This window comes from Taudactylus pleione, unplaced genomic scaffold (genome assembly GCF_031769625.1).
Source record: "Taudactylus pleione unplaced genomic scaffold, aTauple2 ptg000248l, whole genome shotgun sequence".
Taxonomy (NCBI): Eukaryota; Metazoa; Chordata; class Amphibia; order Anura; family Myobatrachidae; genus Taudactylus; species Taudactylus pleione.
Genome location: NW_028284650.1, coordinates 3,952,275 through 3,970,463, shown reverse-complemented (window position 1 = coordinate 3,970,463; position 18,189 = coordinate 3,952,275). Strand labels below are relative to the sequence as shown.

The 18,189-nt window shown below is 40.5% G+C and overlaps 1 protein-coding gene across 1 annotated transcript in view; it reads left to right on the top strand.

Moving 5' to 3' along the window:
- The first annotated feature begins 11,936 nt into the window (after positions 1-11,936).
- Positions 11,937-18,189, top strand: part of ANGPTL6 (angiopoietin like 6) — a 31,998-nt gene continuing 25,745 nt past the window's right edge. Inside the window, exon 1 of the mRNA XM_088479993.1 lies at positions 11,937-12,074. The gene's annotated coding sequence lies outside the window, so the exon portion shown is untranslated. The remainder of the gene's footprint in view (positions 12,075-18,189) is intronic.

Here is an 18,189-nt window from a genome sequence, read left to right as displayed (position 1 = left end):
CACGACATTCTGTAATATAACATATACACATTGCTGTGAGACGACATTCTGTAATATAACATATACACATAGCTGTGACACGACATTCTGTAATATAACAAATACACATAGCTGTGACATTCTGTAATATAACATATACACATAGCTGTGACACGACAGTCTGTAATATAACTAATACACATAGCTGTGACACGACATTCTGTAATATAACATATACACATAGCTGTGACACGACATTCTGTAATATAACATATACACATTGCTGTGAGACGACATTCTGTAATATAACATATACACATAGCTGTGACATTCTGTAATATAACATATACACATAGCTGTGACACGACAGTCTGTAATATAACTAATACACATAGCTGTGACATGACATTCTGTAATGTAACAAATACACATTGCTGTGAGACGACATTCTGTAATATAACATATACACATAGCTGTGACACGACATTCTGTAATATAACATATACACATAGCTGTGAGACGACAGTCTGTAATATAACATATACACATAGCTGTGACACGACATTCTGTAATATAACATATACACATAGCTGTGACACGACATTCTGTAATATAACATATACACATAGCTGTGAGACGACAGTCTGTAATATAACAAATACACATAGCTGTGACACGACATTCTGTAATATAACAAATACACATAGCTGTGACATGACATTCTGTAATATAACATATACACATAGCTGTGAGACGACAGTCTGTAATATAACATATACACATAGCTGTGACACGACATTCTGTAATATAACATATACACATAGCTGTGACATTCTGTAATATAACAAATACACATTGCTGTGACATTCTGTAATATAACAAATACACATAGCTGTGACATGACATTCTGTAATATAACATATACACATAGCTGTGACATTCTGTAATATAACAAATACACATTGCTGTGACATTCTGTAATATAACAAATACACATAGCTGTGACATGACAGTCTGTAATATAACATATACACATTGCTGTGAGATGACAGTCTGTAATATAACAAATACACATAGCTGTGACACGACATTCTGTAATATACCATATACACATTGCTGTGAGACGACAGTCTGTAATATAACAAATACACATAGCTGTGACACGACATTCTGTAATATAACAAATACACATAGCTGTGACACGACATTCTGTAATATAACATATACACATTGCTGTGAGACGACATTCTGTAATATAACATATACACATAGCTGTGAGACGACATTCTGTAATATAACAAATACACATAGCTGTGACATTCTGTAATATAACATATACACATAGCTGTGACACGACAGTCTGTAATATAACTAATACACATAGCTGTGACACGACATTCTGTAATATAACATATACACATAGCTGTGACACGACATTCTGTAATATAACATATACACATTGCTGTGAGACGACATTCTGTAATATAACATATACACATAGCTGTGACATTCTGTAATATAACATATACACATAGCTGTGACACGACAGTCTGTAATATAACTAATACACATAGCTGTGACACGACATTCTGTAATATAACATATACACATAGCTGTGACACAACATTCTGTAATATAACATATACACATAGCTGTGACACGACATTCTGTAATATAACTAATACACATAGCTGTGACACGACATTCTGTAATATAACATATACACATAGCTGTGACACGACATTCTGTAATATAACTAATACACATAGCTGTGAGACGACATTCTGTAATATAACATATACACATAGCTGTGACATTCTGTAATATACCATATACACATTGCTGTGAGACGACAGTCTGTAATATAACAAATACACATAGCTGTGACACGACATTCTGTAATATAACAAATACACATAGCTGTGACACGACATTCTGTAATATAACATATACACATTGCTGTGAGACGACATTCTGTAATATAACATATACACATAGCTGTGACATTCTGTTATATAACATATACACATAGCTGTGACACGACATTCTGTAATATAACATATACACATAGCTGTGACACAACATTCTGTAATATAACATATACACATAGCTGTGACACAACATTCTGTAATATAACATATACACATAGCAGTGACACAACATTCTGTAATATAACATATACACATAGCTGTGACATGACATTCTGTAATATAACATATACACATAGCTGTGACACGACATTCTGTAATATAACATATACACATAGCTGTGACATGACATTCTGTAATATACCATATACACATAGCTGTGACACAACATTCTGTAATATAACAAATACACATAGCTGTGACATGACATTCTGTAATATAACAAATACACATAGCTGTAACACGACAGTCTGTAATATACCATATACACATAGCTGTGACACGACAGTCTGTAATATAACTAATACACATAGCTGTGACACGACATTCTGTAATATAACATATACACATAGCTGTGACACAACATTCTGTAATATAACATATACACATAGCTGTGACACGACATTCTGTAATATAACATATACACATAGCTGTGACACGACATACTGTAATATAACAAATACACATAGCTGTGACACGACATTCTGTAATATAACATATACACATAGCTGTGACACGACATTCTGTAATATAACATATACACATAGCTGTGACACGACATTCTGTAATATAACATATACACATAGCTGTGACACGACATTCTGTAATATAACATATACACATAGCTGTGACACGACATTCTGTAATATAACATATACACATAGCTGTGACACAACATTCTGTAATATAACATATACACATAGCTGTGACATTCTGTAATATAACATATACACATAGCTGTGACATTCTGTAATATAACATATACACATAGCTGTGACACGACATTCTGTAATATAACATATACACATAGCTGTGACACGACATTCTGTAATATAACATATACACATAGCTGTGACACGACATTCTGTAATATAACATATACACATAGCTGTGACACGACATTCTGTAATATAACATATACACATAGCTGTGACACGACATTCTGTAATATAACAAATACACATAGCTGTGACATTCTGTAATATAACATATACACATAGCTGTGACACGACATTCTGTAATATAACATATACACATAGCTGTGACACAACATTCTGTAATATAACATATACACATAGCTGTGACACGACATTCTGTAATATAACAAATACACATAGCTGTGACATTCTGTAATATAACATATACACATAGCTGTGACATGACATTCTGTAATATAACAAATACACATAGCTGTGACACGACAGTCTGTAATATAACTAATACACATAGCTGTGACACGACATTCTGTAATATAACATATACACATAGCTGTGACACAACATTCTGTAATATAACATATACACATAGCTGTGACACGACATTCTGTAATATAACATATACACATAGCTGTGACACGACATTCTGTAATATAACAAATATACACATAGCTGTGACGCGACTTTCTGTAATATAACAAATATACACATAGCTGTAACACGACATTCTGTAATATAACAAATATACACATAGCTGTGACACGACATTCTGTAATATAACAAATATACACATAGCTGTGACACGACATTCTGTAACATAACATATACACATAGCTGTGACACAACATTCTGTAATATAACATATATACATAGCTGTGACACGACATTCTGTAATATAACATATACACATAGCTGTGACATGACATACTGTAAAATAACATATACACATAGCTGTGACACGACATACTGTAATATAACAAATACACATAGCTGTGACACAACATTCTGTAATATAACATATAGACATAGCTGTGACACGACATTCTGTAATATAACATATACACATAGCTGTGACACGACATTCTGTAATATAACATATACACATAGCTGTAACACGACAGTCTGTAATATACCATATACACATAGCTGTGACACGACATTCTGTAATATACCATATACACATAGCTGTGACACGACATTCAGTAATATAACATATACACATAGCTGTGACACGACATTCTGTAATATACCATATACACATAGCTGTGACACGACATTCAGTAATATAACATATACACATTGCTGTGACACGACATTCAGTAATATAACATATACACATAGCTGTGACACGACATTCTGTAATATAACAAATACACATAGCTGTGACACGACAGTCTGTAATATAACATATACACATAGCTGTGACATGACATTCTGTAATATAACATATAGACATAGCTGTGACACGACATTCTGTAATATAACATATACACATAGCTGTGACACGACATTCTGTAATATAACAAATACACATAGCTGTGACACGACATTCTGTAATATAACATATACACATAGCTGTGACACGACATTCTGTAATATAACATATACACATAGCTGTGACACGACATTCTGTAATATAACAAATACATATAGCTGTGACACGACATTCTGTAATATAACAAATACACATTGCTGTGACATGACATACTGTAATATAACAAATACACATTGCTGTGACATGACATACTGTAATATAACATATACACATAGCTGTGACACGACATACTGTAATATAACAAATACACATAGCTGTGACACGACATTCTGTAATATAACAAATACACATAGCTGTGACACGACATTCTGTAATATAACATATACACATAGCTGTGACAAGACATTCTGTAATATAACAAATACACATAGCTGTGACACGACATTCTGTAATATAACAAATACACATAGCTGTGACATGACATTCTGTAATATAACAAATACACATAGCTGTGACACAACATTCTGTAATATAACAAATACACATTGCTGTGACATGACATACTGTAATATAACATATACACATAGCTGTGACACGACATACTGTAATATAACAAATACACATAGCTGTGACACGACATTCTGTAATATAACAAATACACATAGCTGTGACACGACAGTCTGTAATATAACAAATACACATAGCTGTGACACAACATTCTGTAATATAACAAATACACATAGCTGTGACACGACATTCTGTAATATAACAAATACACATAGCTGTGACACGACATTCTGTAATATAACAAATACATAGCTGTGACACGACATTCTGTAATATAACATATACACATAGCTGTGACACGACATACTGTAATATAGTAATATAACAAATACACATAGCTGTGACACGACAGTCTGTAATATAACATATACACATAGCTGTGACACGACAGTCTGTAATATAACATATACACATAGCTGTGACACAACTTTCTGTAATATAGTAATATAACAAATACACATAGCTGTGACACGACAGTCTGTAATATAACAAATACACATAGCAGTGACATGACATTCTGTAATAAAACATATACACATAGCTGTGACATGACATTCTGTAATATAACAAATACACATAGCTGTGACACGACATTCTGTAATATAACAAATACACATAGCTGTGACACGACATTCTGTAATATAACATATACACATAGCTGTGACACGACATTCTGTAATATAACATATACACATAGCTGTGACATGACAGTCTGTAATATAACTAATACACATAGCTGTGACACGACATTCAGTAATATAACAAATACACATAGCTGTGACACGACATTCTGTAATATAACATATACACATAGCTGTGACACGACATTCTGTAATATAACATATACACATAGCTGTGACACGACATTCTGTAATATAACATATACACATAGCTGTGACACAACATTCTGTAATATAACAAATACACATAGCTGTGACACGACATTCTGTAATATAACAAATACACATAGCTGTGACACGACATTCTGTAATATAACATATACACATAGCTGTGACACGACATACTGTAATATAGTAATATAACAAATACACATATCTGTGACACGACAGTCTGTAATATAACATATACACATAGCTGTGACACGACAGTCTGTAATATAACATATACACATAGCTGTGACACAACTTTCTGTAATATAGTAATATAACAAATACACATAGCTGTGACACGACAGTCTGTAATATAACAAATACACATAGCTGTGACACGACATTCTGTAATAAAACATATACACATAGCTGTGACACGACATTCTGTAATATAACAAATACACATAGCTGTGACACGACATTCTGTAATATAACAAATACACATAGCTGTGACACGACATTCTGTAATATAACATATACACATAGCTGTGACACGACATTCTGTAATATAACATATACACATAGCTGTGACACGACAGTCTGTAATATAACTAATACACATAGCTGTGACACGACATTCAGTAATATAACAAATACACATAGCTGTGACACGACATTCTGTAATATAACATATACACATAGCTGTGACACGACATTCTGTAATATAACATATACACATAGCTGTGACACGACATTCTGTAATATAACATATACACATAGCTGTGACACAACATTCTGTAATATAACATATACACATAGCTGTGACACAACATTCTGTAATATAACATATACACATAGCTGTGACATGACATTCTGTAATATAACATATACACATAGCTGTGACATTCTGTAATATAACATATACACATAGCTGTGACACAACATTCTGTAATATAACATATACATAGCTGTGACACGACATTCTGTAATATAACATATACACATAGCTGTGACACGACATTATGTAATATAACATATACACATAGCTGTGACATGACATTCTGTAATATAACAAATACAAAAAAATGCTAAATCATCAGGTAGCGTTTACCACATTACTGCAAAATCCGGCATATTACATACTATACTTGGTGGCTGCCGTTATTCTAAATTGGTAACATAGATGGTGTAATGGTTAGCATTACTGCCTCACAGCACTGAGGTCATGGGTTTGATTCTCACCACGGCCCTAACTGTGTGGAGTTTGTATAGTCTCCCTGTGCTGGCATGGGTTTTCACTGGGTACTCTGGTTTCCTCCCACACTCCAAAAATATACTGCTAGGTTATTGGCTCCCCACAAAATTGACCATAGTGTGTCAGGCTTGCCTACCCTCCCGATTTGGCCGGGAGCCTCCCGATTTTCGGGTGCCGCTCCCGGCCCCCCGGAAAGGCAGGTAAGGCTCTGACCCTCCCGTCCTCCCCCCTGAAAAGATTAGAAACCCCTACAGCGGGGGAGCCAGTGACGTGATTCGCGCTGAATCGTGTCTTTGCGGCCCCGCCCCCTGCTTCATACTGATGAAAATAACGGCATTGTGAAGAGGGGCGGAGCCACGATGACGCGATCGTGCGGCTCCACCCCCAATGCACCACCAACTGGCTGGTCCGCCCCCAATGACCACCCCCGCCCCCCCACTGTTAGCCGACAATCAGCTCCCTCCCGGAAGGCTGTAGCTGATTGTCGGCAAGTATGTAGTGTGTATGTGTGGTAGGGAATATAGATTGTAAACTCCACTGGGGCAGGGATAGGTACGAATGGTAAAATATTATCTCTCTGTAAAGCGCTGCGGAATATGTGTGTGCTATATAAATAACTGGAAATAAATAAATTGAGCGGCGTGCCAAAATATACAAAATCACCACAGTGGCCGGCTGTACCGCTGCTCTGTGTCATAGAGGCAACAATGCTGTCCGACCTCCCCTTGTGAACGTTCCAATTGCATCCTGGATCTCATCAGATCAGGAAATCTGCATCTCATGTATGCGCAAAACTGGATTTGTCAGCATCCAATAATAAATGTAACAATTTTGAATGAGGTTCTTCTTTTAAGATACATTAACGCGTGATTTACACAGGTGCATTCTACAGATGACCATGTGCAAAGAGGTTTTCGGAATTGGCGTGTCAGAATAGCCGGACTTACAAGGAACCTCACAATCGGGAACCCCAATTCTGAAGGCAACCGGTGCCAACACATATTGTCCGCCATCAGGAAGGGACTGCCTGGAGAGAGCGTGGGCCCGTGTGGCAGTGGTGAAGCACTGCAGATATGCTCTGGCAGCCGAGGAGAAACAGTGCCGCCAAGGGCACTTCAAACATGACACCGGTCGCGAACCAATCGCAGCTGTGATCTGCAGTTCTGCACTGCTGCCACCCGGGCCCGTACTCTCTCCGAACCTGCTGAAGGAACCAGGTAGCCTGGTAAGTATATAGTGCCTGCCCTGTGCCCATCCACCTAGTCCAGCCTTCCCAGCCCTGTGCCTCCCTCCTACTCCAGCCTTACCTTCCCTGTGCCCCACCATTAAGGTTAAGCCTTTCCTGCCCTGTGCCCCCCCCCCCCTCCCCAGGGGAGCCCTGCCTATTTTTATCAGTACTGTGCCCCACAATTTCTGGTGGCAGCCCTGCCAACCATAAACAACACATTGCATGCTCAGTATTCATTGACCTTGGAATATGACTACCTGATTATTACATGGCTAAGGGAAAGCAAAGTGTGTTTTATTTATTAACTTTATTTTTTTTACTATATACTAGGGGTGAGCGGGTTCGGATTTCTGAAATCCGAACCCCCCCGATCCGAGGCCGATCTGAGTCAGACTCGACTTTTCCCGCCTGACTCGGATCTGAAATCGAGGCAAAACGTCATCATCCCGCCTTCCGGGTCTCGCGGGTTTTGGATCCTATATAAGGTACCCGCGTCGGCGCCATTTTCTCACTCGGCTGTGGACAGTGAAGAGGGAGGGTGGGAGTTAGGGCTGGCTGAGCTGTGTATTGTAGTGTAGTGCAGAGTAGTGTTGTGCTGTGCTGTGCTGCTGTTGTCCATAGGGGCTGTGTCCACTACTTCAAAGTCCATAGGGGCTGGCTGTGTTGTGCTGTGCTGCTGTTGTCAATAGGGGCTGTGTCCACTACTTCAAAGTCCATAGGGGCTGTGTCCACTCCAAAGTCCTGTGCAGTGTCCCAGTCCTAAAGGGGTGCTGTAGTGTTGTCCAGGGGGTGCTCTGTCCGTCAGTGGTGCTCCCCCCAAGTGCTAAAAAAAAAAAAAATTCTGTGTTTGTGAATTGTGTGCGCAGTAGCCGCACGTGCATCAACAAAGTAGTGCCAAGCGTGCGCCTGTGTCATAAGTAAAGGGCCGGCTGGCTTGACCGTTAAAGGGTGCTGTAACCCCCAAAGTACACTCCAAACCAAATAAAAAAATATTTTCTGTGTTTGTGAATTGTGTGCGCAGTAGCCGCACGTGCATCAACAAAGTAGTGCCAAGCGTGCGCCTGTGTCATAAGTAAAGGGCCGGCTGGCTTGACCGTTAAAGGGTGCTGTAACCCCCAAAGTACACTCCAAACCAAATAAAAAAATATTTTCTGTGTTTGTGAATTGTGTGCACTGTGGCTGCACGTGCATCAACAAAGGAGCAGCGCCAAGCGTGCGCCTGTGTCCCATAAGTAAAGAGCCGGCTGGCTCATTTCTTAAAGGGTGGTGTAACCCACAAAGTGCACTACTCTCCAGCAAAAATTAAAAAATATTTTCTGTGTTTGTGTGCGCTTTAGCCGCACGTATATATCAATATAACATAAATGGAGGACCAAACTTTCTCTGATAAAAATAAAATAGGAATGACCAGGGAAGGGGGGAATAGGGGGATATAGTTTGAGCACAGGATATAATATATTGGATATAATTAGTCAAAAGAATAATGAAAATCCACAATTATAAATATCAAACCCTAGTACAGGTGTCAAGCAAAAATATTGTAAAGTGTGGAGGTGCTCCCCATGAGAGTATAGATAAACGTAGTATGGGGGAGAAGAAGAAAACTCTCTTGTTGGGGGCACTCGAATGTAAAGGTTATAGTAAGAATAATATATAAAAAATAACTTTTATTAGATATATTTTAAAATACCAAAAACAAGTCTGAGCCTGTTACTTATTGGCATTACTGTTGGAATAACAGCTATAAATTATCACAAGCAGAACACGAACATACATAGAACATAAGAGAACATATAATACAATACTTATCACAATTATGTGAAGCTAAGTGAAATATTACAAATAGGTCTATAATTCTCTGTCTCATACAATATTGAGACCTATATAAAACATATACTAGTTCAATGACCTCATAATGTCGTCATAGCACAATGGCTAATCAGAATTACGGCAGAAGCATACAAGGAAATCTTCTAGAAAAGAATGTGATAATAACCATACAATATTCAATATAGGTTACGTGAGATATCACAGCACAATAACACTGAACAGTAATCAGAGAAATACAATAATAAGGGGGTCAGATGAAATAATAGCTGACCCTGCAAATATCAAAATGAATATAAGTAAATCACAGGTTGTAATGAGAGGCAGATCACACGTAGGTCGCCTGTGATGCCACCCAGGTACTTGTAGACAGTAAGGTTATAGGAAAAAGTAAAGCTACTCCTTTATGTGGAGTTTACAAAATAGCAGCTGCTGCATGCCATTGTATAACCATTGAATGGCATGTGAGCGTACTATAAAGGTACTCCCAGGGTAGGGAATAAGTACAATGAGTATCTGCTGTTGGACTGCGTTAAAAAGAAGGTCCTGGTGTAAACATTGCAGGAACCTCTAATAGGCGCACCCCAATGAGAGTACTCATAGAGACAATAGTTATCGTAATGAAATAACACAGCATAGGTTTGCGATCTGTGCTGCTGCCAGTCATATACCAAAGGTAGTGGTGAGAGGTGGGAAACCCAGGTCGCATATGCAGTGATAGGAAGAAAGAGTATGAGTGTAGCTGCACTATGGCTAGTACAGGACAAGTGGAGCTCTGTTGCCCTAAAGGTATTGCAGGGTCACAAACTTGTCTCTGTTAAATAAAGCCACTCAGTGCGCTAAAGAAAGTGTAGTATGAAAAGTACCTGAGCGCTCACCTCCAGGGAGCCGGTGTGTAGTATAGAAAATCTGCCACTAGAAGAGCCTGTCAGTATGCTGCCATGACGAATCCCGCCTGTACACAGCCGGATTCGCGGGTCTGAGACCCGCGTTTCACTGTCGCTTCCTCAGTCAGATGCATGTGGACTGTGATACACAGGTGATCTTTAACCTGCGTTGTGACCAATGGGAGAGCAGGTGCTGTGTGTTGCAGATGCAATACCCTTGTCAATAGGTCCAAGTGTTAACTCCCTCTATTGGTCCACAGCAACAGGAGGGAGTGAGTCATAGGAGGGGGCAGTGTTTGGGTTAGATGAAGCTCATAACGATCAGGCTAACAGGCTAAGGTGGAAAACCTGACTAGTAGCTGAAGTGTCTGTCTTGCAGCAAAAATAGTTATGCAAAAATGCTAATACCAAACATACAGATATATAAATAGTAGATATAAATAAGTGTGTATAAAGTGATTAGAATAAAGAGAATGATACCAAAATAAAAAAACTCACTCCCTCCTGTTGCTGTGGACCAATAGAGGGAGTTAACACTTGGACCTATTGACAAGGGTATTGCATCTGCAACACACAGCAGCTGCTCTCCCATTGGTCATAACGCAGGTTAAAGATCACCTGTGTATCACAGTCCACATGCATCTGACTGAGGAAGTGACATTTTCTTTATTCTAATCACTATATACACACTTATTTATATCTACTATTTATATATCTGTATGTTTGGTATTAGCATTTTTGCATAACTATTTTTGCTGCAAGACAGACACTTTAGCTACTAGTCAGGTTTTCCACCTTAGCCTGTTAGCCTGATCGTTATGAGCTTCATCTAACCCAATCACTCCCCCCTCCTATGACTCATTCCCTCCTGTTGCTGTGGACCAATAGAGGGAGTTAACACTTGGACCTATTGACAAGGGTATTGCATCTGCAACACACAGCACCTGCTCTCCCATTGGTCACAACGCAGGTTAAAGATCACCTGTGTATCACAGTCCACATGCATCTGACTGAGGAAGCGACAGTGAAACGCGGGTCTCAGACCCGCGAATCCGGCTGTGTACAGGCGGGATTCGTCATGGCAGCATACTGACAGGCTCTTCTAGTGGCAGATTTTCTATACTACACACCGGCTCCCTGGAGGTAAGCGCTCAGGTACTTTTCATACTACACTTTCTTTAGCGCACTGAGTGGCTTTATTTAACAGAGACAAGTTTGTGACCCTGCAATACCTTTAGGGCAACAGAGCTCCACTTGTCCTGTACTAGCCATAGTGCAGCTACACTCATACTCTTTCTTCCTATCACTGCATATGCGACCTGGGTTTCCCACCTCTCACCACTACCTTTGGTATATGACTGGCAGCAGCACAGATCGCAAACCTATGCTGTGTTATTTCATTACGATAACTATTGTCTCTATGAGTACTCTCATTGGGGTGCGCCTATTAGAGGTTCCTGCAATGTTTACACCAGGACCTTCTTTTTAACGCAGTCCAACAGCAGATACTCATTGTACTTATTCCCTACCCTGGGAGTACCTTTATAGTACGCTCACATGCCATTCAATGGTTATACAATGGCATGCAGCAGCTGCTATTTTGTAAACTCCACATAAAGGAGTAGCTTTACTTTTTCCTATAACCTTACTGTCTACAAGTACCTGGGTGGCATCACAGGCGACCTACGTGTGATCTGCCTCTCATTACAACCTGTGATTTACTTATATTCATTTTGATATTTGCAGGGTCAGCTATTATTTCATCTGACCCCCTTATTATTGTATTTCTCTGATTACTGTTCAGTGTTATTGTGCTGTGATATCTCACGTAACCTATATTGAATATTGTATGGTTATTATCACATTCTTTTCTAGAAGATTTCCTTGTATGCTTCTGCCGTAATTCTGATTAGCCATTGTGCTATGACGACATTATGAGGTCATTGAACTAGTATATGTTTTATATAGGTCTCAATATTGTATGAGACAGAGAATTATAGACCTATTTGTAATATTTCACTTAGCTTCACATAATTGTGATAAGTATTGTATTATATGTTGTCTTATGTTCTATGTATGTTCGTGTTCTGCTTGTGATAATTTATAGCTGTTATTCCAACAGTAATGCCAATAAGTAACAGGCTCAGACTTGTTTTTGGTATTTTAAAATATATCTAATAAAAGTTATTTTTTATATATTATTCTTATTATAACCTTTACATTCGAGTGCCCCCAACAAGAGAGTTTTCTTCTTCTCCCCCATACTAAAAATAAAATAGGGAAAGATCAAGAACCACTTCCTCCTAGCGCTGTTGCTGCTGCTGGGAGTTGTTCATCATCCCAGAGAGGAAGTAGGAACACCACTACTTTTACTAAACAATTGACCCTCCAACAGTCCCTAGCGATGAGGATGAAGTATGACAGCAGTCATCCTGAAGCAAAACGTATAACTGAGGCCTTGACTGCTATGTTGGTGTTAGACGTGGGTCTGGTATCCGCCATTAGTGCAGTGGGATTTAGACAATTGATGGAGGTAGTGTGTCCCCGGTTCCAAATCCCGTCTAGATTCCACCTGCATCCTCAAAGCAGCAGCGACAAGCGTGCGTCTGTCTGTTAAAGGGTGGTGGAACCCTCAAAGTGCGCTCCACAAACAATAAAAATATTCTTCTTTTTTTTTCTGTCTTTGTGAATTGTGTGGGCTGTAGCCGCACCTGCATCCTCAAAGCAGCAGCGACAAGCGTACGTCTGTCTGTTAAAGGGTGGTGTAACCTTCAAAGTGCGCTCCACAAACAATAAAAATATTCTTTTTTTTTTCTGTCTTTGTGAATTGTGTGGGCTGTGGCCGCACTTGCATCCTCAAAGCAGCAGCGACAAGCATGTGTCTGTCTGTTAAAGGGTGGTGTAACCCTCAAAGTGCGCTCCACAAACAATAAAAATATTCTTCTTTTTTTTTCTGTCTTTGTGAATTGTGTGGGCTGTAGCCGCACTTGCATCCTCAAAGCAGCAGCGACATGCGTGCGTCTGTCTGTTAAAGGGTGGTGTAACTCTCAAAGTGCTCCAAAAAATAAAAAACTACTTTTTTTATGTTTTTGTGACTTGTGTGCGATGTAGCCGCACGTGCATCAACACAGTAGCAGCGCCAAGTGTGCGCCTGTGTCATAAGTCAAGGGCCGGTTTGGACATCTGGTCCGGACTGAAGGATGTGCCAACAATTTCTGACAAATCTACTGTCACTGCATTTGATACTGTCCTCAAAGCAGCAGAGACAAGCGTGCGTCTGTCTGTTAAAGGGTGGTGTAACCCTCAAAGTGCGCTCCACAAACAATAAAAATATTCTTCTTTTTTTTTCTGTCTTTGTGAAATGTGTGGGCTGTAGCCGCACCTGCATCCTTAAAGCAGCAGCGACAAGCGTGCATCTGTCTGTTAAAGGATTACATCGGTGACAACATCCAAGTAGGCATGTCAGACAGTCCGTACCTGTACTGGCAGGAAAAAGAAGCAATTTGGAGGTCCCTGTACAAACTGGCTCTATTTTACCTGAGTTGCCCCCCCTCCAGTGTGTACTCCGAAAGAGTGTTTAGTGCAGCCGGGAACCTTGTCAGCGAAAGGCGTAGGAGGTTGCTTCCACAAAATGTGGAGAAGATGATGTTCATAAAATGAATTATCAACTCTTCCAGGGAGACCAGCCTCCTGAACGTACAGAGGGACCTGTGGTTGTGGATTCCAGCGGGGACGAATTAATACTCTGTGAGGATGAGGATGTACACAACACTGAAGAGGGTGAGGAATCGGTGGATGAGGAGGATGAGGACGACATCTTGCCTCCGTAGAGCCAGTTTGTGCAGGGACAGATTAATTGCCAGCTTGTTTTGTGGGGGCCCAAACGAACCAATAATTTCAGCCACAGTCATGTGGCAGACCCTGGCACTGAAATGATTGGTTTGTTAAAGTGTGCATGTCCTATTTATACAACATAAGGGTGGGTGGGAGGGTCCAAGGACAATTCCATCTTGCACCTCTTTTTTTTCTTTGCAGTATGTACTGTTTGGGGCCTAGTTTTTCAAACTGCCATCCTGTCTGCCACTGCAGTGTCACTCCTAGATGGGCCACGTGTTTGTGCCGCCCACTCGTGTCGCTTAGCATAGTCATCCAGCTACCTTGGTGCAACCTTTTGGCCATAAAAACAATATTGTGAGGTGTGAGGTGTTCAGAATAGACTGGAAATGAGTGGAAATTAATGTTATTGAGGTTAATAATAGCATAGGAGCAGAAAAACCCACACATTCTGTGATTTTAGCTGTTTTTATGCTTTTTTTTAAAAAAATACAGATCCAAAACACAAAACCCAGAACCCAAAACACGGAAGGGTGGTTTTGGCAAAACCAATCCAGATCCAAAACACGAAGAAAGATCCAGATTCAAAACCAAAACACAAAACACGAAAAGTGGCCGGTGCACACCCCTAATATATACAAAGAAACTATTTCTCAGTATTTCCCACTGTCTTAATATTCCTGTGCAATTGATCCCTTTCCCCATCCCTCACAATAAATTCTGGCATTTGTAAGGATTGCTATGGTTGGGAGTGGGGTATTTTCCCCATCAGATCTTGGGGCCTGATTCAGAGCCGGACGCAAGTGGCTGCTCGTTCGCTCCGAGCGATGTTTGCCCAACTGCGCATGCGTACGGATCATAATACGCATGCGCGAACCAGTCATTGCGGCCGAAAATCGTTTGTTCGCTAAATTGCGAATGCCTGCTAATTTGAGTGACAGAATGAGGCATTTGTGGGTGGTAACAGGGGAAGGTGCTTGAAAACGGGGAGTGGAGATCCGAACGCAGGCGTACTTAAAGGTCAAAACGGGCGTTTTATGGGTGTGCATAATTAATACAGCAGCGTCATTGACCACGTCACTGGGTTATTTTATAGTCAGAACTGCTCGCAAGATTGTGGTAGGAAAAACCAACCACAAGAATAGCGAGCAGCTCATACCCTGGTCGATGTACTCGATTAATCTAATAAATAGTGGACATGACGTAGGATGCGAGCGGCCAGGGGGCGTAGTTATCCAAAAAACGATCTCAAGTTTTGTTCGCTCGTTCAGACATAGAGGCGTGAACAGACCGCAAAGAGCGAACGGTTCATTTGAATAGCCATCCCTTTTCCTGAACGACCGTCGGCAAATTGCGTCCGGCTCTGAATCAGGCCCTTAGCTCACAAACATTTGCTATCATGCTCAGTCAGCTTCCCTATTACTGCTTTGATTTAAAAAAAAAAAAACTGTGGGCAGCAACCTCTATAGTAACTGCTGTGCTAGATCCGTGCTGGTTTCAACAGACATGTGAGTGACACTCAGTGGATAATGGAGCCCTATGTGGTTTGGCATCGGGGGTGTTTTGTACACCAGGTCTGCTGTTTAACCTTGGTCCGTTATGCAGTATGTGCTCTGTTTGCTGTAAGTGTTGATCATCTTTCTCCATAGAATGAGTATAATGTTTATAATGTATATAATCCCAATTCCAAACTTGACCTCATTGCAGAGACTGGGAATCTTGGAGGAGCAGTCCTAGTGGGACAATTGTGTGGACATGATGATGCCATTAACCTAATTTGGGGGAAGGGCTTAATTTCACTGTGAATCACATCATCAAGCCCCCAGACTGCCCACTTTATTGGTGAAGTAGGTGGGATCTTGGAGAATTGTCTACACTAACCGGGAGTCATGGAGAACTTGCTGAACTCTGGGGTCTTCTGGGCATTCCGAGCGAGCAGTTGATACTGATGTCACTAGTGATAGGCAGAACATGCTGACAGGATAGGAAGGAAACAGATAAACAGAGATGTGACCAGACTCCCGTGTTTTGGTTTTGGTTATAAATCTTCATCATGTTTTGGTTTTGGCAAAATCACCCTCAAATGTTTTTGTTTTTGGGTTTCTTTAAAAAATTCTTTAAAAAACAGCTAAAATCATGCAATTTTGACCTTTTTTGTTTCTGCAGAATTATTGACGTTAATAACAGTTATTTCAAGTTAATTTTGACCACCTCACAGATCACAATATTGTTTTCACCCATATTGGCCAAAGGCTGCAGCGAGCTGGCTGGCTCAACTGAGCGACAGCAGAGGCACAAACACATGGCAGTTAAAAAAAAGAATATAGTACACTTAGGAAACAGAGTGACACTGCAGTGGTAGACAGGATAGCAGTTTACATATAATAATAATTAGGGGTGAGCGGGTTCGGATTTCTGAATTCCGAACCCCCCCGAGCCCCCCCGATCCGAGTCCGATCCGAGTCAGGCTCGACTTTTCCCGCCTGACTCGGATCTGAAATCGAGGCAAAACGTCATCATCCCGCCTTCCGAGTCTCGCGGGTTTTGGAACCTATATAAGGTACCCGCGTCGGCGCCATTTTCTCACTCGGCTGTGGACAGTGAAGAGGGAGGGTGGGAGTTAGGGCTGGCTGGGCTGTGTAGTGTAGTGCAGTGTAGTGCTGCTGTTGTCCACTACTTCAAAGTCCATAGGGGCTGGCTGTGTTGTGCTGTGCTGCTGTTGTTAATAGGGGCTGTGTCCACTACTTCAAAGTCCATAGGGGCTGGCTGGACTGTGTTGTGCAGTCAGTTCTCCATAGGGGCTGTGTCCACTCCAAAGTCCTGTGCAGTGTCCCAGTCCTAAAGGGGTGCTGTAGTGTTGTCCAGGGGGTGCTCTGTCCATCAGGGGTGCTCCCCCCAAGTGCTAAAAAAATAATATATTTTCTGTGTTTGTGAATTGTGTGCGCAGTAGCCGCACGTGCATCAACAAAGTAGTGCCAAGCGTGCGCCTGTGTCATAAGTAAAGGGCCGGCTGGCTTGACCGTTAAAGGGTGCTGTAACCCCCAAAGTACACTCCAGTCCAAACAAAATTATTTTCTGTGTTTGTGAATTGTGTGCGCAGTAGCTGCACGTGCATCAACAAAGTAGTGCCAAGCGTGCGCCTGTGTCATAAGTAAAGGGCCGCCTGGCTTGACCGTTAAAGGGTGCTGTAACCCCCAAAGTACACTCCAGTCCAAACCAAAAAAAAAATTATTTTCTGTGTTTGTGAATTGTGTGCGCAGTAGCCGCACGTGCATCAACAAAGTAGTGCCAAGCGTGCGCCTGTGTCATAAGTAAAGGGGCGGCTGGCTTGACCGTTAAAGGGTGCTGTAATCCCCAAAGTACACTCCAGTCCAAACCAAATAAAAAAATATTTTCTGTGTTTGTGAATTGTGTGCGCAGTAGC